Source organism: Lissotriton helveticus, chromosome 5_1 (genome assembly GCF_964261635.1).
Source record: "Lissotriton helveticus chromosome 5_1, aLisHel1.1, whole genome shotgun sequence".
In the NCBI taxonomy this organism is placed as follows: Eukaryota; Metazoa; Chordata; class Amphibia; order Caudata; family Salamandridae; genus Lissotriton; species Lissotriton helveticus.
In genome coordinates this window covers 349,774,862-349,798,932 of record NC_136065.1, presented here as the reverse complement: position 1 = coordinate 349,798,932, position 24,071 = coordinate 349,774,862, and the positions used below count along the sequence as shown (strand labels likewise).

The 24,071-nt window shown below is 47.2% G+C and overlaps 1 long non-coding RNA gene across 1 annotated transcript in view; it reads left to right on the top strand.

Moving 5' to 3' along the window:
• Window positions 1-23,813, top strand: part of LOC144754542 (uncharacterized) — a 92,223-nt gene extending 68,410 nt beyond the window's left edge. Inside the window, exon 3 of the long non-coding RNA XR_013594740.1 lies at window positions 23,707-23,813. This is a non-coding gene — a long non-coding RNA (uncharacterized LOC144754542). The remainder of the gene's footprint in view (window positions 1-23,706) is intronic.
• Window positions 23,814-24,071: the final 258 nt, after the last annotated feature.

The window sequence follows — 24,071 nt, the reverse complement described above, 5'->3', positions numbered from 1 at the left end:
CTTGGCATGGAGTCCATGGCCTTCCCTGAAATCGTGGGTCAGTGGATACATGCCCATGTCTAAATGACCCAGTAAATCTAAATCTTGTGCAAACCCCAATCAAAACCTAAATAGAATACACCAGGTGAGAGTACCTTCAACCAAGGCAGTAATACTTTTCTTCTTATATTCTCCACCCAAGTTGTAGGCTACACCAAGCAACCATTGCAGGCTCGTGAACAGGAATAAACAGGATACAAGCATAAAGGGGCATTCCAAAAACATGCAAGACAACTGACTAACATATGTAAAGGTTAGTATTGCCTATGGAACTTCAGAAATTCTGATATCTGGGGATATAGATATACAGACAACAAGAGGATGTGATTACAGGCCACCTCCCTGGGGTTCTGCCAATAGCTAGAATCACAGCTGATTTTTGGTTGAGGTTGACTTAATCTGTTTCAGGAAGAACACTATTGTCCTAGATGGTCCTCCCGCCATGAATGCTCTAGTATTGTGTAACTGGGCTGATGATAATTAGCCTGCCATTTTTCTGGAATATAAATACTTTTCTAAGCAAATTGATCTTGGGAGGTCTCACAGGCACAGAACGGCTTTGGATAAATTATCAATGTCCTTAGGAGAGGGGGTGACTAGGAGAACCCTCCCACCTTCAAAACATATTATCTGACAGTGTAGCTTTAGTGCACTTAGGGGGCTATAAGGATGGCGGTCGGAAAACCTCTCTGACTCGCAAGGACCGCGGCATAACCGCCAGTCCAATTAGGATGCTCCGCAGTCAAAATCTGACTGCGGCGGTTGGATTCTGGCAATTAACATTACGGCGGTTGCTGCTACCAGCAGCACCGCTGCGATGTGAAATGAGGCATGACCTGCATCTCCCTGCACTGCATGGCAGGCACTGCACTGTGTCTGCCACCTGGCACAGGGAAATGTAGGGGGATACCATGGGTACCCCCCCCAGTGCACCCACACACCCCCAACACATTGGGGGCCCATGATGGGCCCCGGAACATGTGTCTGCATGCCTTTCCATGGCGGTTCCAACGCAGCGGAAAGGCTGGCTACCGCTGGCATCATAATCGTGCCGGCGGTGCTTGGCCCGGATCCGCCACAATTGTAGTGGTCCAGCTCCACCCGCCAGGCAAGCGGGCGGACTGCAACCGGCGGAAAAGTGGCAGGTGGAAAATCACACCGCCGCAGTCACGACCGCGATGCTAATCAGACTGGCGGTTTTCCGGGTTTCGATCGCGAGCGGATGGCCGCCCCCGGTACGGCGGTTGCCACCACTGGACCGGCGGCGGCTATCCACCCACCATCCTAATAGACCCCTTAGTCAGATACTACAGCCTTTGCCTACCGATTATAGTCTAGCCATACCTGGAGCTGCTGGCTATGTGGATGTTTGTCAGTGGGTGTTTTGGTGGCAAGCACTATTGGCCACTAGGGGATGGAAAGCTATTTGGCATTTTGGTGCTATTTGTACATTGGATAGCACAGTAAAAATGAATCACTAGTCAGAAAAAGCAGCTAAAAAGTAAGCTGTGGGTCTAGCTCAACTATGTAAATTCACTGAAACTCACCAGTTATGGTTATCAACTCACAAGCCATGTAGTTATTCTTATAGCTATTTTTGTGTGTCTTTGCTGATGGCAAATTTGTGTTATGAGCATGGCGGTGGGTGTAAGTTATGACATATGTTGTCTGGGTTGCTAAACATAAATGGCTCACGGCATTGATTTTATACGTTAGAGCAAGAACCATAAATCAACTTTTAACTGTTGTTTTTTTCAGTGAATGTTATTATTGTTCAGTGGGGGGTGGGCACAAATCTGAACAGTGGGAGTTGGGCAAAGGTCCTAGCCTGCAGCCCAGCCCTGCACTCAGCCTAATGCCAAGGCACAACCACTGCTGCACACAGCCTTTGGCCATGCCTAACAGGGGTTGGACCAACGCATGGCCAGGCCCTGCACCCATCCTACCACAGCCAACCAACCGCTTTTTACATGGCCTTTATCAGTGCACACCAGGGTTTGAGTTCAGGTCCTGGCCTGTGGCCGAGCCCAACGTGCCACCCGTTTTGGGTAGCCAAACCCAGGTGGACACAGCCTTTGTTTATGCTTAAGGTGTTGGCCACAGAGCATGGCCTATGGCGATTTTGCCCAACCAATCGTTGACAAGCTTGACAAATAATTTTCCCTTAGTTTCTTATTCTTTTCATTAAACAGGAAACTAATTTTCCCAATTTTTAATTGTGACTAAATCTTTTATTGATTTTCATTAAAACTGAGAATTTAAGGACAAACAATCCTTCCACGTACCCAAAGGAACCTCCGCTCACCCGACCTGGCCCTGGCAGGAGTCCCCCGCATCCAAAAACAGAACGGGCGGGAGGGCTTTCACCTACATCACAGCCAAGACCTGGAACGAGCTCCCTGTGAACATCAGACGCTCGCCAACCCTGCACACCTTCAGGAAAGACTTCTAGACCTGGCTCTTCGACTGATCCGGAGCTGCCCCCCACCCGCCTAGCCCCTTGAGACCCTCACGGGCAGGGCCGGACTGGCTACCGGGTGTTTTGGTGCTGGGGGCTGATTTCGTTGATGGGGACCTGCGTGTGCTGAAAACCATTTGTTTTGCTTTGTGTATTTAGAAGCACACGCAGATCGCCATCAACGAAATCAGCCCCCACCGGTAAACGTAGTTTACAACGCGGTGTTTACACCGCACAACCTTTACCACGCTGCCATTATAACGCAAGTTGTTACTACGACTTGCACTGGATGGCGCTGTTGGTTAGGGAATATTGTAATTTTATATTCCAACACCATCCCTACTGTTACGTGGACTGGTGTTGGAATATAAAATTATAAGATTCCTCAATCCGCGCCCTCCAACGCATTGTAAAGTACCACGATATAAAAGATTGCGTTGTACTGACATACATCCGCCCCCACCGCAGTGAAATCAGCCACCAGCTTGGCAGCACACCAAAACGCCCGGTAGCCAGTCCGGGCCTGCTCACGGGTGAGTAGTGCACTCTATAAACCCTTGATTGATTGATTGATTGAAACAGTGCCTTTTTCCCGGCATTTAAGATAGTTGCTACAGAAAGATACATTTTTTAATGAATTGTTATTTCCAAACATTCAACCTGTTTTTTGGGGCTTTTATGGAGTATTCATCCATGCCTCGGGGTGCCTCCTGTGGAGTTGGGCAGCTCTCACGGTGCTGCTGTGGGATTCTTTGGCCAAAATGCAATTTTTTTGAGCCGCTCTCCAGCCAGGTACATAGTAGAAAATTTTCAGAATGTGATTGTTAGGAGTTGCGACTCATGACTCATTCTTTAAAGCATCAGAGATATACAAACGTGCTTTACTCTCAGAAACATTTTCTTAAACACCTATATTCCAAAAACTACCAAATGGATTTACACCAAAACGATTAAAGCATGTGCCAGACTAAAGCACTACTTTCATGTTAGTTTGACGTTAATCTTGTTGGGCTGTAGGTTTGAGTGAAATTTCCTACGTGAGCTCTAATTGGAAAAAAAATTCTTTTTTCAACTCCCACTTAAGCTCGCTCGCTCGCTCGCTCTGTCTGTCTGTCTGTCTGTCTGTCTGTCTGTCTGTCTATCTTATCTATCTATCTATCTATCTCTCTCTCTATATATATGTATACATACAAATATGTACACATACGAAATGCTTAAGGGTTGCTGGCATGTTGTGAATAAACACCTCAAGAAATGCGTATTGGAGTGGACTGAAATTATTGCAGAATCTGTGAGTGCTAGAAGAATCCCCTACAGGGTAACTGGTATTTGAATTTGAAATGGCAGGCTCTGCCGTGCTTCCTCGCACCACCGGAGAGCGCCCAACTGGTCAGGAAAGAGGGCCACGTTGAAAGGATCAATTGTGCTGACCAGGGTGAACACCAATGAATTGCTGAAATCAATTAACTCACACGGACTCCGAAACAGGGCAGAACGCGGAAAGCACAACCGGAGGGCTGGACTCTCGGCTGAAAATATTGGAAATAGAGAGTGAGCAACAAAGTTACATTCAAAGTTTGCTACTTTATGTCAAAATCGGCTATTCTCACAAAGGCTACATTCTCTGTGAGGAGAATTACAACAGTGGTAACGAAGACCCGGAGAACTGTTCTTGATAAATATTACACAAACAAGAGAGTGTGTCGGTGAGACAGATTCGTCAGTCCAAACTTTAAGAATAAATCGCCTTCGGGGGTATTAAGAATCAAACAAATAAGCAAATTATACGCCAGCAGGATGGATAAAAGGGAGGTAAACGCTAAGCACATTTTTTTAACAAGAAAGTTCAATAAACAGAGGAAGTGAAATGTCAAATAACAAACGAGATCTGGACATTAAGAACAAACTAAGAACTTGGGAAAAACTATCAAAAAAAGAAATCCATAAATGTTGGGAAATAACATTGCTTAAAAAATATCTGGAGGTCAAACGTGTACCACGTGGTTTACGAATAAATCTTATGCCTAACCACCAAGAGACAAGCAATGAACTGCTCCATGAACGGGGAGAACATATATTGAAATCATCATTAGGATTAATGGAAATCCTGATTAAACATATAGAAATATCACTGGCAAAAATAACGACACAAGTGAAAGAAATGGAGAAAGAGCTGGTGTCAATTCCACTAACCCCGGGACTAGTAAAATTCAAGGAAGAACTGGAAGGCTATATACACAGACATGAGGAAACTGTCCAAATAAGGAAACAAACCAAATTCCAGCATGATAGGGAAGAGTAGATGGAAGGGCGTATCTTTACATATGCCAGAAAATTTGATAGATTGAAACAACAAGATAAGTTGGACAGGCCACAAATACAGCAGACAGTAAGTCGTCCTTAACATCAACGGACGCAAGTGAAGGTGAAGTGTAACAAAATGAGAGACGCCCCAGGTGTACTTTTTTAGGGGAAATGCGACTGGCCCTCCAACAAAAAAACTGGGAGAAAAACATGGGGGCACAGTCGGTAGGAAATCAAGGGAAAGGCAACCTATGAGAAGAGGCAAGCGGCTCAACAGACCCCAACAGAATCGGAACAAGGACAAGGAGCATGAAACAGAAATGAAACTGGACTCCTCTATAGAATCATCTTCACGAGAACTGGAGATAGTTAATCTCTCCAAAAAAACACTCACAGAAATAGAGATCAATATCTTAAAAAGAGGCCTGAATTTTTGTGCAACGAATAACATAGAACTGGCTCAAGTCAGAATTGACTTATACAAGTATATCCGAAAAATCTAATTAGCAAAGCTATTTGTAGAAAATCCAAAAATGGCAAGTCATAAGTAAAAGATCACACTACCCAATATGGAATTAAGGGCCAAAAACTCAGAGGATTTCATGACCTTAACAGAATTAGACCAGGATCCCAACTCACAAAATACAGATCTGTAAGTATATTGTACACAGTTGGGAGCAGGAACTAGTGGCAACAAGGCAAAAATCCAAATTCTACCCCCAATTGCCACATGGAAATAAAATTGACCTCTTTCATGGGGCTGTAATAATAGAACTGTATTAATTGAGACATACAAAATGTGCAGATAATCTATCAAATGTGGAGCGGAAGGCATTACAGAATCTTAAACAAGATGACAGCATTGAGATTAAAATAGCAGACAAGGGCGGTAACATCATTGTCATGGATAAGGAACTATATATGCTAGAGGCAAATTCTCAATTAAGAAATAGAGAATACTATGAGAGACTCAAAGAAAACCGAACAAAAAGATTTAAATTAGATCTATATAAAAAAGTAACAACATGGAAGAACAGCAATATTTTGGATGAAGATGAAGTGAAATATCTGACAATGGAACGTCCAAAAACACCTACTATATATTTCCTCCCAATGATTCACAAACATCCCACTAGACCAGCAGGGAGATCGATCATCTCGGCAAAGGGAGCCCATATTTACAGGACACAGGTGACCTGTTACAACACATACAGGGAATCCCATAGGCGACCACATATAAATTGGGTACAATGGATGTAATATCACTTTACACCAATATAAACAATGAGATCGGTCTGAAAGCCAGTTAATACTTTTTGCAAGAATGCAACATTCAATTTGCCAACCACAACAAAATGCTCCTGGAAATGATATGGATCTGCCTTACGGAAAACCTATTCATGTTTGAAGATGAGATCTATCGTCAGGTGAAAGGCAGTGTGATGGGTTTTTCATTCAGTCCTAGTTATGCGTGCCTTTCGATGGGATGGTGGGAGTGCAGCCTGGCATGGAACTCAAACAATGATTGTCTTGTAAATAAAAGTGCTATGTGGCCACGTTACATTGACCATCTGATCATCATATGGGATGGATCCAAAGAAGAATTTTCTGAGTACTTTGAGATTCTCAATAACACGGAGACCGATCTGAAATTCACATTTGATATAAGTGAGCAAAGAGTCATCTTTCTGGATACCGAAATTTATATCCATGACAATCAAGTTCACACTACACTGCATCGCAAAATCACTGTAATGAATGCCATTTTTTTGTATAATTCTTTTTATTGAAGAAACAAGAAAAAAAGAAAAACAATAACAGGCGACTTACATCGCGGAACGAAAGGATAAGCAATATACAAACAGGGCATAATGGACGGAGAACTATCAAGAAAACCTGCTCATATGCTACGTCAGGTATGCGTTCGCACCACATTCAGGATAATCAAACAAATGCCTACCACCAACCCCACCTCCCCAAGAAACAGGATAAACATTGAGTAGCAGTCCAAAATAGAAGGGAGGGGAAGGGTGCAGCAATAAAAAGGGGTACGAGAATACAGCCGCATTCCGAATACAATAATGAATTGAGCAACAATCGGCTAACTCATGCAAGTAATACCTCCACCAGAACCCATCTACCCCAAAACACAAATTTGCGCCTCAATAAGACCACCTATATCAGGATTTTGAAGGATTTCAAACATAAAAACTACAAACACTAACAAAACAAACACCCCACCCTGCACCCCTGCATATGGCTTGCGCCTATCCCCAACTAGCAGTGTGCCTGTTGCCCCATCTAACTAAATACTAAATATAGTAAATGTGAAGGAGGACATCTCAGTACGGGCCCCCGGTCCCCCCTCCCCCGCCAGAACCAAGAATCCCCCAGACTAAAACACACAACTCCATTAAGAAGCGATATTAAAGCTAAACAGGGGAAACAGTAATCACCACCCGACCTCCCGTAAATACAATGGTAACGAATCCCACTTCAGAAAGCCCATGAAACCAAGCCCAAACAATCAGTCTCATCCTTGACCCTTCCGATCAGTCGTACAAGCCCCTTCCGGACGTGCTGTCGCCTCCGCAGGATAGTCAAAACGCAGAAACAGTTCAGTAAAGTTCCTTCCGAGGCGAGGCAAAGTTTTAAAGTCACTGGGAACTCTGTCGGCATCAACGATAACCCTCATCGACACTGTTTCGTTCCGTAGATGGTTCCCACCAAGAGCATCCGGAAGGGAAGCACCAATTAATCCACACACAGTAGGCAATGATGGTGGGCTTGGCAATCCGTAGAGAGCATCGAGTACACGGTCATCGGCCATGAAGCTCCGACACCCCTCATGGTACAGGGCCCACTGCCGTTACAAGGACCTCCGTGGGTGGTATAGGCCGATCAGGATATTGAAACGGATCAGGGTCCGGTCCCACATACCCATGTCCGTGTGTGACTGCAATCATTTTCTGGATAATGGACTCCACATGGGAATGTAGTGCCCTGATAGCTGCCAGTACAGTCCGTATCGACGGTTCAGACTCAGTCCGTCCCACCAAATTTTGTTCAGAGACAACCATATTCGCGTCCCCCAGAGGCCCCGGTCTTCCCGGGGGAATTGGCAAATTTGGGACGGACTGTCACGGAGGGAGACCGAGGGCTTACCAAGGCCACAATCCAGGCTCCAGTACCGCAAGCGAAGACTCCGACCCGGCAAACACTGGCGGCGGCAAACCGGGTCTCCGGGCCAGGGACCTCCGCCCACGGCCACAGTCGTGCCTCGTCAACCCTCCATCGATTGTAGGCCAGAGCAACAACTGCCGTCAAAATCGGGCTTAGAAAGTTTTCCACATCCAAGGACCGGACCCTGTCGATCACCCACGGCCGCTGTTATTCAACTGGAACCCGGCTGGGCCAGTACTCGAGTCCCCGGCTCACAAGCTGGTGTAGGGCCCAAACTAAAACTCGACGTAACTCCGTCCACCAAGCTGATAAAAGTCCCGGGATCGCACCAAAGTACAGCATGGCGGTTCACACGCCCGGAGGCAGGGTGTAAATTCAGGATTTGTAGCAGGATTATCCGGCAGGGGACAGAGGTCGGCGGAGCCGGGAGCCTAAGCGGCCATCTTGGTTGCTAGCGTAGCTCCTCCTCCAACAAATGCCATTTTATATGCAGGAAGTTTCCACCAACGAGCTTAATTAATAACATTTTGTTCAGAGAATTTTTGAGGATACGAAGAATTTGCTCTCAAGATCAAGAATGGCAAAAAAACAGCCTATTAACAACTGCAAGATTTAGCAAGCGACAATACAACAAAAAGTGGTGCTGGCTTGTCAACAAAAAACAGCGAAGATACCAAGATCTGAACTAATAAAAGAAAAAACTCCTCAACAGGGTCTAGAGGAGAATAATCAAGAACTTTGTTTGATAACAACATACTCTACAGAAAATAAACAAATCAGAAAAATACTGCGTAAAAATTGGAATATACTTCAGTTGGACCCAACAGTTTCAAGGATAGTAGGTGATTCTCCAAGTTTAACATTTCGAAGAGGAAGTAATTTTAAAGATCAATTGTTCCATAGCCACTTTTTGAATAAAAATAAACAGAAAACCTGGCTCAAGGCAACTGGATTTTTAAATGCACACTTTGTAAAGTTTGCATTATTGCCAAAAACATCAAAGAAATCGAAATGGCTAACAAAAAGATGTGGAAAATAAACCAACTGATTACATGTAAGAGCCAATTCATTTCTTTTTAAAGTTTTATATAGCGCGAACATGATCCCGAAGGATATCCGAGCGATTTATATCATCGAATGCCTCTGCTCTCTAGAATATGTGGGCAGCACTATATGTGATCTGAAAAAGCGTATTCTTGAACATGTAAGGGCAAACATCAATACTGATAGAAGTAACGCAGTTGCTAAACATATGGAGAAAGAACATGGTGGCAACTGGAAAGAGCTAAAATTCTACGCAGTAGAACAAGTGGAACTACATTCAAGGGGCGGTGATGGAGAGAAGATTCTTAGAAATAAAGAATCGCGACACATTTTAAACTTCCGGACACTGACCCCAAATGGACTGAACCAAGATGAAGAATAACATTCACATCTGTAATTATGTTTGTCTGATGTTATCTTTAACGTTGGACTTTATTTATAAATGATACAATTTGAACTAAATGTAACCAATATTTCCCTTGCCCCCTATATCCCTTTCCTTCCTCCTTTTCCCTTTCTCATCAAATATCAATGAAGTGTTAAGATATTGAGTCACCCTTAATCCCTCTGAATGGGGTGGGGATGCGGTGTTAAAGGTAGATTTTTGGCTACCTGAAGTCACACTATGTAACTCTGGGTAGTAGTTTAGAATCAAGGCTTGGATTACTAAGAGCGTTACTGATATTAATCACAAAAATTCATATAAATAGCTTAATAGACAGTGCAGTGCACAAGCATTAATCAAGTATGAATAAAACCAGAGGGTTAACTCGGCCCATTGGTGGGCAAGATTAAAGTGGGCAGACAAATCAGAAAGCTGAACATGCCATTGAATTAACTGTGGTTTTATCGTAACTGAAATAAGAGGTAGCATAGAAATATATCACCAAGAATAACACTAAGGGCTCGATTCCGATTCGGCAAAGAAAACCGTCTGACGAATCGTATTTGTAGCCGTTTCCGTACGAATCGTACAAATCTGTACGAATCGCATCGTACGATCCGTTTCTTAAAAATACGTCAGAATCCTTGCGAACCTTACGAAAATCATGCGATAATCCGTATGACACGGACTCGGGAACTAAACCGTACAATTTGTAAACATGTTGTACGACCGACAAGTACAATCCTGACCGGCGACCGAGAATGGGATTTGTACGGGAAAACGTCATCGCGTATCAACTGCGATTTGTACGGAAAACATTGCGTATGAGCGAGCCACACAATCAAATACGAAACAAACCCCCCCTGAACGGAGCGTACGTGAATCCCGTAAATACAACGCGTATGAGCGAGCCACACAATCAAATGCAAAACAAACCCCCCCTGAACGAAGCGCACGCCAACCCCGAAAAACGTCGCGTATGAGCGAGCCACACAATCAAATGCGAAACGAACCCCCCTGAACGAAGCGCACGCGAACCCCGGAAAAACTTTGCGTATGAGCGAGCCACACAATCAAATACGAATCAAACCCTCCTGAACAATGCGCACACGAAGCCCGGAAAAACGTCGCGTATAAGCGAGCCACAAAAGCAAATACGAATCGAACCCCCCCTGAACGAAGCGCACGCGAACCCATTAAAACAGCACAAGGAGGGTGCAAACGACTCACACAACACCACAAAACATATCTCCTGTGTACAAACCATTGGAAAGAATATCCTGGCCAGATCTAAACAGGCAAACAGAGGGCCTAACTCAGACCCACCCCTTATAACACACCCACCAAAAATTCAAACTAAGCCCCACCCACAAATGGACCAATAAAAAGGACCCACACACACAAACCATGATCCTTTGCAACACACCCATTTAGCCACAGAGAGCCAGACAACAGACAAACAACTGCACACATCCACCTTCACATATACCCCCAATCACATTCAGACCCACACCCCCCAGTCACATTCATACCCACACACCCACATCCATACACACCCTCACCCCCATCACATTCACCCCACACCATGTCCGCAAACAAGAATCCAAAGTTCACAAAGGAGGAGATGGCGATCCTTGCAGATGAAGTCATCAGAGTCGAGCCACAGCTGTTTGGTGCATTGGTCAGATGGACCAGCATAGCTGAGAAAACACAACTGTGGGAGAGGATCGTCAATAAGGTGAATGCTGTTGCACCCATCAGACGCACCAGGACAGAATGCCAGGCCAGGTGGTACAATCTGCGGAGGATGGTGAAGAAGAAGATGGAAACCGACTACCAACAGACCCAATACACTGGAGATGGTGGTCCCCGCAGACCAGTACAGTACCATCCCTGGGAGGAGAAGGTCATGGCCCTGCTACCACCGGTGGGAGTACATGGGATTGAAGGAGTCGTAGAGCCTGGTGAGTATACAAACAACTCATGTAACATGGGGTAATGACAGCTACACTCCAAGTACAAAAAATGCCCAAAACAAGCGCCAAGCGCCAGCTGCTCATAACTACAGGCAAAAACAACGCAAATGCCACTAACATGTGTATGTCCCTTTAACAAACCAAGACAATACCACGTCCCATGCTACAGGAAGCACAGACCCAAGATTAGACGTCCAGTATCCTGGGAGGGTGGGTGTCACTAAATGCATTGTGGGACCCCAAATCAGACCCAATTCCCTGTGCGTCTGCAGGGGGGTGAAGGGGGATCTTGGGCCCCCCTGGATTGCCATTGCTGCTGGTGTTGGCCCAATCAGGGCCGGCCCTAGTCCATTGTGCCTTACAAATGGTCCCATTGTCCCAGGTGGTAGCACCCGACATTGGGTGTGAAGGGTGCAAGGGGTAGGGTGTGAAGGGTGCAAGGCAGAGGGGAGGAGGGTGCGAGGGGTAGGATGAGAAGGGTGCACGTAGGAGGGTTAGAAGGGTGCAAGGGGGAGTGGAGGAGGGTGCAAGGGGGAGTGGAGGAGGGTGCAAGGGGGAGTGTGAGAAGGGTGCAAGGGGGAGTGGAGGAGGGTGCAAGGAGGAGGGTGAGAGGGGTACAAGGGGGAGGGTGAGAAGGGTGCAAGGGGGAGTGGAGGAGGGTGCAAGGGGGAGTGGAGGAGGGTGCAAGGGGGAGTAGAGGAGCATGCAAGGGGGGGTGAGAAGGGTGCAAGGGGGAGTGGAGGAGGGTGCAAGGGGGAGTGGAGGAGGGTGTAAGGGGGAGTGGAGGAGGGTGCAAGGGGTAGGGTGAGAAGGGTGCAAGGCGGAGGGTGAGAAGGGTGCAAGGGGGATGGTGATGAAGCAAAAAATCTGCACACCCCTATAAACATCTCTGTGGATGCCCATGTCCAATTGTACTCATCCCATATGGTGCAGGTACACAACCATGCACCATGCTCAATGCACATGAAGTGTGAATGTACTGACAAGTTAGCTGACACTGGGCCCTGGTGTAGGCAGCACAAGGCTCTCCTGTGACCAGTGCAAACACAAACACCAGGACACCAAGGTCAGAAATCTTGGGTAGGAACTCACAGCCACTGTCATGGCAGCATGCTCCATGGGGGACAGCCACACCACGAGGGAGGCCCAGTGCCAACTCAGACTCCAACTACCACCACAGGCTGTCACACACACCCCTTACACAAACATACCCACCTGGGACAGGCAATGGAGTTCCCCACTGTCACAATGGTCATGTAACACTACTAAACCAATTCAGATCGGATGAAGCATCCAAGCAACAAATGCATGGTGCACATTCACAAGCCACTTGCACCTCTTACACGCCGCCGTTGCGTGACCTCTGTGACACAACTGCGGCACAAAAGAGGTGCCATGGTGCTGGTAATTTACAAGGTGACACATCTGTGAGATGTGTCACGTTCTAAAGCTCTGTGCCACAAGTAGGTGTAGTGGTGCAGGGGGGTGGGGCGGGGGGGCGTAATGGCGCTGGCATGCCTCCCAAAAGTGGCTATGTGAAATCTACAAGATTTCACTCTGTCACTTATAAGCACATGCTGCGTCAAAACCCTGTGCATGGCTGATGCAGGCATAAGGAATGAAGCAACATTGTGCAGATAGGGCCCCACAGACCATTACTGGAGCTGTCTTGCGCTGGTGACGCTACTCCAGCAATGTGCCTACTTACACAGCACAGATGTGTGACGCAGCTGACCCATTTTTCCCACCATGGTGCTCCACAATGTGAATGCGTTGCTTCTGTGCTGGCATAGGTGTTGTGCACAAGGACTGGTGAATCCCTGCTGATATGCAGGGCTGTGCCAGTTATAGTAAATATGCCCCCCCCCCCCCCCATGGCAATGACTCAGGAGCACATATCAATCGGACACCACAACATACCCTTCCACAAGTGAACATTAAGGACAATCCAAAGTATGGACAACTACCAGGTGGAACAGTGCCAACTACAATGTGTATGAGAAATGGATGTTGCATTACATGGCATTAACAATGTCTGTCTCTCACACCCACAGGGCAACGTGCGGAATTGAATCCCAACGATGGGGAAGATGATTCCCAGTCCCAGGCTCCGCCGGACCCTCATTCCACCGACAGCAATGCCTCTCACCACTCCATGGATGACCCCGACCAACCTGGCACCTCTGGTGCCACATCCAGTGCAGCATCTGGATCAGGCACACCTGCACTAACCGCCACCACAATTCCTGCCACATCTCAGCAGACAAGTCGGAGCCCTGCCCACACTCAAGAACTGAGCCAGTCTGACAATGAGGGACAAGGTTCGACGGGCACCCAGGAGGGGGCAGACAACACCACCACTGCCATCACTCAGGGGTCCAGTCAAGCCGATGTGCCCACAACAGCAGGCCAGGCTCGTGTGGGCAGGGGTGGTGGGAGTGGCAGCAGGCGGAGGCGAGAACCTGACCAGAGAGCTGCAGGTCTCGGTATGTCTGAGCTCTGCAACATCATGGAAGTATACCGGCGGGACACCAGGGAGTTCAGTCAGGTAGTGGGAGCCCTCACAGAGATAAAAAACCAGCAGGCCGAGCAACACGCCAGTCAACAACACCACCAAGGATGGATGGAGGCAAGACTGGCTGAGCTCCTGGCGGTACAAAGGGACATTAGCCATTCACTCCGTCGGATTGCTGAAAACATGCAGCACACTCCCTGTGTCACCAGGCAACACACTTCAAGGCAAAGACGGCCACCAGGCACAAGGAGGGAGGAGGAGGAGGAATTGTCCGACGGAGCGTCCCGTGCATCGTCAAGGCCTGCACATGAGGGTCCCCCAAGGAAGGTGGGTCGTCCACGGAAGACACACTGAGAGGCAGTGGGCCATGCGCATCTCCCAGAACACCAGGTCTGGCACCTGGAGTCTGTGTGCAACAGCATCACCTCATTGACTAACCTACTCTCCCACATGGACTTGCTGGTTGCAGTCTGACCAATGATGGCAAGCACTGTGTTCTGGACTCTGGTGACTCAAACTGCAAGGCATCACATCTCCCTTTTTGAACTTTGGATTCCCCCCCCTTTTTGTACAGCACCCATCACTAACCCACGTTTCCCGTACAAGAACAATACATAAAAAAAAAAAACAATACTGACATTGATGTTGCAGTCATTTTCCATCATTCTACAACATACGTGTGGGGATATGTCAAGGTATGCCACAGTGTGGAACAAACTGAACTCATCCATACACTGTGATCTGAGTCCGGTAGAGGACACACATAGGTCACAATGTATCATCAAATACATACATGGAGCGCTATACTCACCTGTGATGGTTTCAATCTGCTGAGGGGGGGTGGTCTGCCACACTGCTCAGACAGACAGTTTTGGAAGAGTATAATGAAGGTGAATAGGTCCTGGGTCATGTGCAGGTGCCCAGGGAGGGAGTACCAGGTCTGTTTGGTGAGGTGGGAGAACTATCTTCCGCATGCAGGTGTACTGTGGATGTGAAGAATGGTGCACAGGGCAATGTTGGCTGGACGGAGTTGGTGCAATGGGGTGTTGGATGGGAGACGACCATGTTCGTCTTCGGGGCTGGGGTTGTGGAGTGGCTCCTGAGTGTGGCTGAGGAGTATGAAGGTGATCCTGCTGTTGAGAGTGAGCCTATTGTAGGTATCTCAGGTGGACAGTCATGTTGCTTGGGCAGGGGATGTTGAGGATGAGGTGTGCTGATGCACCCTGTATGTGCACAAGTCCTCCTGGAGTCTGGCTGTTGTTCCTGTGTAGAGGGCGTTGCTGTAGTACAGTCGGCTGTTGTTGTGTACCTGGGTGACTGTCTGTCTTGACTAGGACTCGATCTATGTGAAGAACATTTGCTGCTTGCATAGGGACTTGCAGCATGAGGTAGAGATGGTGTTCATTTGCATGATTATTGTGAGCGAGTAGTGTACGATGAGCACCTGCTTGCGTGTGTGGCCAATGTGTGCTTGTGCGCTGCCGAGGTTGCTGTGACACAAGGAGTTGTCCCAGCCTAAAGTTAACATTCCTCAGATGATGAGCCCAGTCTTGTCCAAGTCCAGCCTCATGTGGGTGAGGTACCTCCATATGTCAATGAACCTCATGCCTTCTTGAATGTTGGATCTGGGAGTGGCTGGGTCTTTGGTGAGGGTGAGGAGCAGCTGGGTGTCAATGGCAGAGGACATGATGATGAGATTGTGTGCGCATGTGATGTTTGCGAGGGGGGTCATGGAGATTATGTAGATAGTCACACTGTGAGATGACGCCTGGGCCCGATGACCCCAATGTACTACGTGCCCAAGGGGGGAGGCAGACTCCCTGGGCCTTGCTGGTGAGGTACTTGGTGCTTTCATCCTGGCCCTTCCTCGGGATCCCAGTGTTGGAGATGTGTGATCTGACACTGTGGTACCACATGGTGTAGAATGCTAGATGAGAGGTCAATGGGGTGAGGGTGGTGTACTCACCATTATTGAGCATGGTCCAAGATGTTGGTGGTGGTGGCAATGAGGGCTGTTGCAGTGGGGTGATTACTGTGGAAGAAGGTCTGCTGCGGTTTGCCTGGAGATGTTTGCTTGGAGTGAGATGGTCAGTTGCTTGTTGACTGTCTTCTTGATGACATTTGCCGGGTAAGGAAGCAGGTTGACGTTCCAGGCGATCCTGCGGTACAGCCGTACATTGTAAAAGGATGGTGTATGCTGTGATTGAGATGTTGTGTGGGAAGGGTCCAGATGGAGAGCCGGAGTGGATGGTGTACATGAGCCGGGTGGTGTCCTTGCTGCTGACGGGAGTCCAGGACCTGATGGGGGTATGTCCTGTGGAAAAAGCGCTGACTGCCTCTGTGTGGCGAGGCTGTCGTGTACGTCCACAAGCTTGCAGTGGTAGTAAGTTGCAAGGGATCCCCTTGGCCTTGCAAGGATGGGATGTCTCTTGGATGGAGAGCTGGGGTCAGATAGTTCTCTCTCAATGCCGATTAGGTCATTCATGTCGTGTGTCTTGGTGCCTAGGTCATACCTGGAGGTTGTCCTCTTGTCCATGTTGATGATATGGTGATGTCTGTGTGTTGTGGATTTCAGGGCAGAAAGTTAACTGGTGGTTGTTTGTTTTACAAGGTTTGCACATGAGTATGGCTAGACGTGAATGAGTCCAGTTGGTCTGCCTTGTCCCGGGTGGCTTCACTGTTGTTGTGCTTCACAGGAAATTCCGCCAATGTGGGAAGAGTGTTGGGTCAGTCGCTGATCCAGTGTGTGCGGTTGCAGGGTGTGGTGGTGTTGTTGTTTGGAGTGTCCTGTGTGAGGGTGCCACACAGCTTGTTTGTGTTGACTTTGGTCAATCATTCTTGGTGGATCTGTAACGGAGTGTGGTGCAGTGTGTTATTTTTTGATCCACTGAATGCAAATGTTGATGTACAAATGCAGGATGGTGCTATGGTTGTCCTCCAGCCAGGAGTTGCTATATTCCTGACCCATGTTGTCAGTGTAGGTGAGGGCCTGCGTGCTGATGTAGTTGTCCAATGTCTGAGTACCAATCTGTAAAGCTGTTTCCCATCTCTGTGGTCTCAGTATATTTTACACATTTGCAGGTGAAGCCTCTCTGCTCTAATTGCAGATGTGTAAATCCCGTTACCCTACTGACCCCTTGCCCGCCAAACTGTACAACATCCTTGCTAAGAGTCCCAATCACCATTTAAGCTCCATCTGGAACCTTTGACTCAAATTGGGCTCTAATCCGGATGTGTGGAGACACGTGTTTCTCCTGCCCATCTTAAGGAAAGTCAACGCAGAGCCTGTATCTCCTTGCAATCATAGACCTAACTCTCACGTACCAGCTCCGGCCAAGCTTTAAGTGAACAATTCCTTGCAGCAACTGATGGCCTTTGCTGAAGATAATAGCCTCCTTCATGACTCTCAATCCAGCTGCAACCCCGGATATAGTACGGAGTCGGCCCTCATTGAAATGGCAGACTCTATACGCTGTGCGGTTGACGGAGGTTCCAAGGCGTTGTTGGTGCTGTTAGACTTGTCTACAGGATTTGACACCGTTGCCCATCCCATTCTTCTGAACCTCCTTAAGACCATAGGCATGGGTGGCTTCATGGTGAACTGTATATCGTCCTTACTATCTGACTGCACACAGTAGGTCCAGACCTATACATCCATCCCCCCAGTCAAATCACTGAAGTGGGGCATGCTGCTGGTCTCTGCTCTGAGCCCTCTGTCTGTAATATTTACTTAACCCCGCTGCCTCGATCGATTGCCATGTCTGAAGTCCAGATCATATCATATGCTGATGAGCCTCACCTACTATTCACCTAGAATGCTGTGTGTGCCGCTAACTTTTGACACACTAGAAAATATTCTCTAGATTATTGTGGCCTGGATGTACCGCAATTTCTTAGAACTTAACACAGTTAACACAGAGTTTATCTTCCTTTAACCAACCTTCTCCCCTCTCAGCCAATCTGTGGTGGCCAGAGGAACTGGCCATTGCCCCGGCACACAAGAATGTGGTCAGGAATCAGGGACTAATATGGGACAATCAGCTATCCCTTGCCACACAGGTACAAGAGGCGGGTGCCGCTTGTATTCGCTAGAGTAAACTCATCAAGAGAATTATATACTATCTGCACATTGTAACCTGTAAAACTGTGCTTCACGCATTGATTAGCTCCCATTTACAGTACGCGAAAGTCTCCTACGTACGTCTCACATTAGGCTTGATCCGTATCCTGTAGACGGGCAAAAATGCTGCTGCCTGCCTGGTATGCTGAGTCTCACTTTGACAACATATCTCCCCGTGTCAAAGACTACTCCATTGTCTGCCATGGATGCACAAATAGAATTGAAGGCACTTACACTCGCCTTCTGGGCACGACAAAGCCGTGGTCCGGTCTGTCCTAGGAGTAGACTGCCTCCCTTTTGTCAATCACGATCTCTACGTTCCAATTACAAGCACTTGCTCATTACTCCTTGCTTAGCTAAACGTAGATCAGGAGGTGAAACCTCTCAGGTAGGAACCACCCAATGATGGACTAAGCTACCTCTTCCGCTGCGTCCAATTCCGTGTGATTGTGATTCTCGCTAAGCCCTTAAGACCTGGATATTTAGCCTGCTAGATTAGTTGCTCTTCCATATGCTGCCTCATTTTCGGCACACTACATCGCTGGGACAACCCCGTTGGCTTAGATGTGCGCTCAATACATGACTATTATAATAATTGTAGATGGCTTAGCAGAATTGTGGGTGTAGGCCTGGAGATCTGTAGATGATAGTTATCCAGAGGGTAGGTTGGGGGTTGGTGTGAAACCTGAAGTGCAGATGTTTGACCATGCTGAGTTTGTCTTTGGTGTACTATGTGACTCTGATGGGGTACTTCTGATTAAATTGCTAGTCATCGTCCAGGAGTGTTGGTGTGGTCCTTGTGGGTGATCTCGTATCCATCTGTGATGGCAATGTTGATGTAGTATGCTGAGGATGCGTTCAACCAGGTCACTGTAATGAAGGAGAAGTGTGGGGCTGTTGTGTTGGCTTAAGTGACAGAGTCCAATGGCGTGCTGGTGGATGTAGCGGGTGTGCAGTATGAGGCACATGACCTTGTTTTACAGACATGGTCTGTCATGCGGGGTACCGTGTTGTTGGCAGTAGGAGTTGCACACACAGCCAGCAAAGCTGTAATGGTTGCGCTTAGGGGTTGCCTGATAGCAGGTGGATGAATGTCTTGTGTTCCCTGTTTTGAGGGGGGCTGGGGCATTAGTCTGTTGTGTTACCTGCATCATGGAAGAACCAGAGGGTCTTGCACTGTGCACGTTGCATGCGCAGACGGTCCTGCCTTTGGCACGGATGTGGCGCAACAGTGGCACTGACAAGCTGATGCCTGCATTAACAATGGGTGGAGGGAGGGAGGAGCATCTGGGAGGTGTGTGTGTTGCAGAATCAGGGCACTCGGTGGTGTGGTACTGCAGGGAAGGCTGCAGCAGGAATGAGTAAACACATGATGGTGGAAGGGGTGAGACACCATGCAAAAACTAACACAGAAAGAGAAGGAGGATTGAAAGGCACAATGTAACCTGTGTATGGAAAGTAAGGAGTGTGTGGTTACTAACGGGTCACAGACCTACAATGGAAGAACAATCACCATAAATGACGGGCACAGGATCAGGCACCAAAAGGCCAAGCTGTGCACAGGACACACAGCGTCAGCAGGTGTGGGCTGCCCGTTGTGTGTAGCAAGCTGCAACAATACATACACAACCATGTACTTCATGCACAATATGGATCATTACCTATGATAAACACCATGTATGTTGCCACAGTACAGATACTCCCATATGCACAATCTTTGTCAAGTATGTCATAGATGACGCATGCAAACTGGCACATTGTACTGTGTGGGACACAATTGCTATACAAATGGATAAAGTTTGGGTGGAGGCCATGCTGCTTTAGCCAATGTCCATGTCCAGTCCCTTTGTTCAGAAGAAAATAACACTCATGCAAGGAGTTTACCTGTAATGTTGGTGAAACAATGTGCACACGACTGCCTGGGACTGGTGTTTCCTTGAATCCTCATAAAGGTGCGATGATCATTGTGGTCCACCTCCAGATAGCCCCTTGGTCTGAGTATAAATTACTGACTCAATAGGGTGATCAGACGAGGAAAGGAAAGGAACCGAACAGCAGGGAGGGAGATAAACAAGCATAAGCATTCAACACATCTTGCCACTGATTCACATAATACCTCAGAACCTATACTGTAACCGTTACACCTGTAAAGGAAACAACAGCCACTGTATCATACTTGGCATCACAGTAATGAAAATTGTACTAGATCTGATTTTTCAACATGGAAACATAAAAGGTAGGAGAGTTTTTCAGCATAAATGAAGGGTGTATAACACTGTGCAGGCTGCTTCAATGCAATTAGAGCCATGCTGTAACGTAGGTACTCACAGTGTGTGAATAATGCACTAATATTAAAAATTACTATTGCGCTGCAGTGGTAATCACACAAAGACAACAATGCGTAGTTACCCCTGGCAATCAATGAGGGTCAAGAAGGGAAATTATACATCAGCCGCAAGAGCCTTAAGAATCTCATCCGACGAGGGAGGGAATCATGTAAACACAAGGAAGACCCACAATAGGCAGTCATTGTCTCGTCCAACTGGGCTTTGAAATGCCTAACATAACAAGTTGTGCTGGTCCGGCAATCAACAGAGAGTAATGAGGAGCAATGCAACAAAACCAACCCTACCGTGACCAGGATATGCAGCATGCCACAAGAGAGTCCTGGAATTGACGTCACCCGACTGGTGCAACGTAAGCGCTCGCATTAGCTACAGCACAATGTTGTGATGTCATCAGCGCAATGTTCCTGGCATCATGGGAATAGAAAGTTAACATCAACTGACCGAGAAGGCTTGCAAAGCAGTGTTCTCCACCGGCCCCGAGGAAGCAATGTGACAGTGCTGTGACATACTGGCACAAGGGGCAATGCATCCATACAATCAGACTCACAGGACACGTGACAGAACATGTGGGACATACTCTGGCCTACACCTTCACAACATGGTTCTTGGAAATCCAAAAGTACTGGCACACAAGATTAAGTGGTTGAGCCAAAAAACATCCTGCTGCACACTGTGAGGCTGCAATTCACCATGGAGCCTGTGGTTGTGATGTCCCACACAATGTCAACACGTGGATTCCGTAATGTGTCAGGGTCAAGGTTGACACACATTGATGCCTTCACCAGAGTCAATACTCCACAACAGATGACTGTCAAGAAGGGTGACTTTCCTGTCATGGGAGTGGTGTAACATGTAATTTGATCCATGGTGATTACACATGTAGGGATGGTTCTTCAACAAGCATAGAAATACTTCCCACACAAAACCATACCAACCCAAAAAAGCCTGTTTGGTTCTCTTACCTGAAATGACATTTACACATGTCCATGCATGGAACGCTGATTCGCCCCACGTTGCAATCATCAAGAGGAATAGCAGGAGGACTGAGATGACACAAACAGACAACAGGCACAGCAACCTGGGAATGACAGACACACAAGGGCTCACCGTTACAAATCTTTGCTAAAGACATGGGCAGGTACAAAACACAAACAATGTAGTACACATGTAAAATTAAAGCTAAGTCATTGGGCATTTCAGTGTGGCATGACATCAGCACTTGCGTGACACATCAAAACACACATCAAAGTGACTGCATACAGTCAGCTGGACACACACATTGCAACACATGCCACTCAATGCTACAAGCTTGCATACTCATTCGCAGTGACTCACCATTATGAGAAGAAGTTGCGTATGAGCTGACTCCGGATATCTTCCTCCTCATCATCATCACTTGCATCGTGACCAAGCCCTTGATCCTCAACGGGTGGATGTTCCTGCTCCTCAGGATCCAGGATGAGTGACACTTCCTTCTCAACTGCCATGTTGTGCAGCATGCAACACACAATGAAGATATTACAGACCTTGGCCGGGACATATGGGAGGGATCCGCCGGTTTTATCGAGGCACCGAAATCAGCTCTTCAAGAGGCAAAACGTCCGCTATATCATTCGCCTGGTCTGCCCGTGTGCATTATTGTACTGCTGATCTGCAGCTGTTCCTGGGTTCCGAAGAGGGATCATCACCCATAGCATGTTGGGATATCCGAGTCACCTGCAAATATACATCATGTAAATGAGTGGTTCATGAGATGCAGGCAGAGCAAAAGATACTGAATCACACAGGACACACAGAGTATACCCACCGACAAGACAAGCCCGATGGTTGCGCAGCTGCAGCTTCAATCTTGGCACCCTGCTACGCCTTATGATGAATGCATCATGGCACGATCCTGGATAACCTGGATAACCTGCACAAACATGGGAAATCATCATGTTAGCAAGACACACCACCAGGGCATTTATAGAGTGATAATGTTTCCTGTTGCGGAAAGCCTGTTTCTGAGCCTGTGGTGGCACCAAAGCCACATGTGTCCCATCAATGGACCCAATTACATGTGGCATCCCACCCAGGGCATAGAATTCACCCTTTACATCTCTAAACTCTTCAGGAGTAGGACATTTGATGAATTAATCAATATGCGACAACATGGCTGCTAACACATCACGCATGACACGGCTGAACATTGTTTATGACATACCACCTACATCAGCTATGGTAAATTGGAACGTACCTGTTGCAAAAAAATGGAGGGCTGCCATCACCTTTGGCTTGGGTGTCAACGCAGTAGGATACCTGTGTTGCGGTAGGAGATGTGGTGCCAGCTTGTTCATCAAGTCCTGAATCAACGCTCGAGTGAATCTGTAACGTCGGATGCAGTCAAGTTCCCTCATGGTAGCCAAGTCTGGAAATGGCCTTGGTAGAGGTGGTGCCCTGCAGGACATATTTGGGAAGATTGAAGAATAACCGTCAAACAACATCAATGGCAAGGACATATCACATGCAAAATTGCTACTAGACATCATGTCACTATGGATTCTGGCGTGTGCAATGCATCCCGGACATATGGCAGCTTGCTGGCACTTCTACGTAAACCCAGATACACCCGTTGTTTGCCTCAATACACATGACATGCCCTAAAACAAGCTGCTGGTGTGGTCTGAGTGAACAACCCAAGATATCACTTGAGTGACACACTTCACAAAACCTGCAGTGGAAGGTTGTCAACCCATCCAGACAGCTGACTGCAAGGCACATGCACAGGCCACATGGAATAGCAAAAATACATCTCAAAAACATAGCGATAAAGGTGTGCATGTGACAAAAAACTACTCAGCCCTTGTCAGGATGAAGACATGTGTGCCTTTGTAAAATTGATGCCTGGTGCCATCAGACCCAAAAGCTGTAGACATGCACATGTGGCATGGTGAGCGTACATGTGAAGCCATTCCCCATCTCAACACAGACCCATGTTAGATGCACCAACAGCAGATGCAGTTTACATAACACAAACAACAAGCTCAAGGTTTGACATAACACACACCGGACATAGTCACATGGGGTCATGCTGAGCGTGAAATGTCAAGTGTCAAAGTGCCCGGGACCCTGGCATCATAAGACAGGTGCCCATAGTGATGACTGTGCCATCCCAGTGTTGATGTGCATGGCTACATCTGCATAATGGTATACATGTGACAAGTGTAAAGGTTATGTGTACCACATAGTGGCACATCACACATGACATGTGTCAACGTGACCAACTGATTATGTGCTCATGTGTCAGATGTGTACAGGTGACTGATGCATTTTTGTTTCTTCTCCTTGCCCACAGCATCATCAACCGACACAGGAGGAGACATGAGCACGGACCAAGAGGAGGGACCCAGCCACAGTGCCACCACAGCTGAGGAGTCAGAGGGTGAGGGGAGTCAGGCGGCCGGACCTTTGGAAGGCGACACTTCTTACCATGCGGCTTCTGACTCCCATACGATGGGAAATACGTTCCGTACAGCTATTCGGAGCTCATTTTCCCGAATCGGAATAGGCCCCTAAATGATAATCAAAAAGTGATTGGTGTGACTTTATTTAATTTGTCAACTTTAAAATTATATAAAAATAAATATATATCAATATTTTAAAATAAAAAAATCATTCTATAATAATTTAAAACATTAAATTATTAAACAAATTAACACG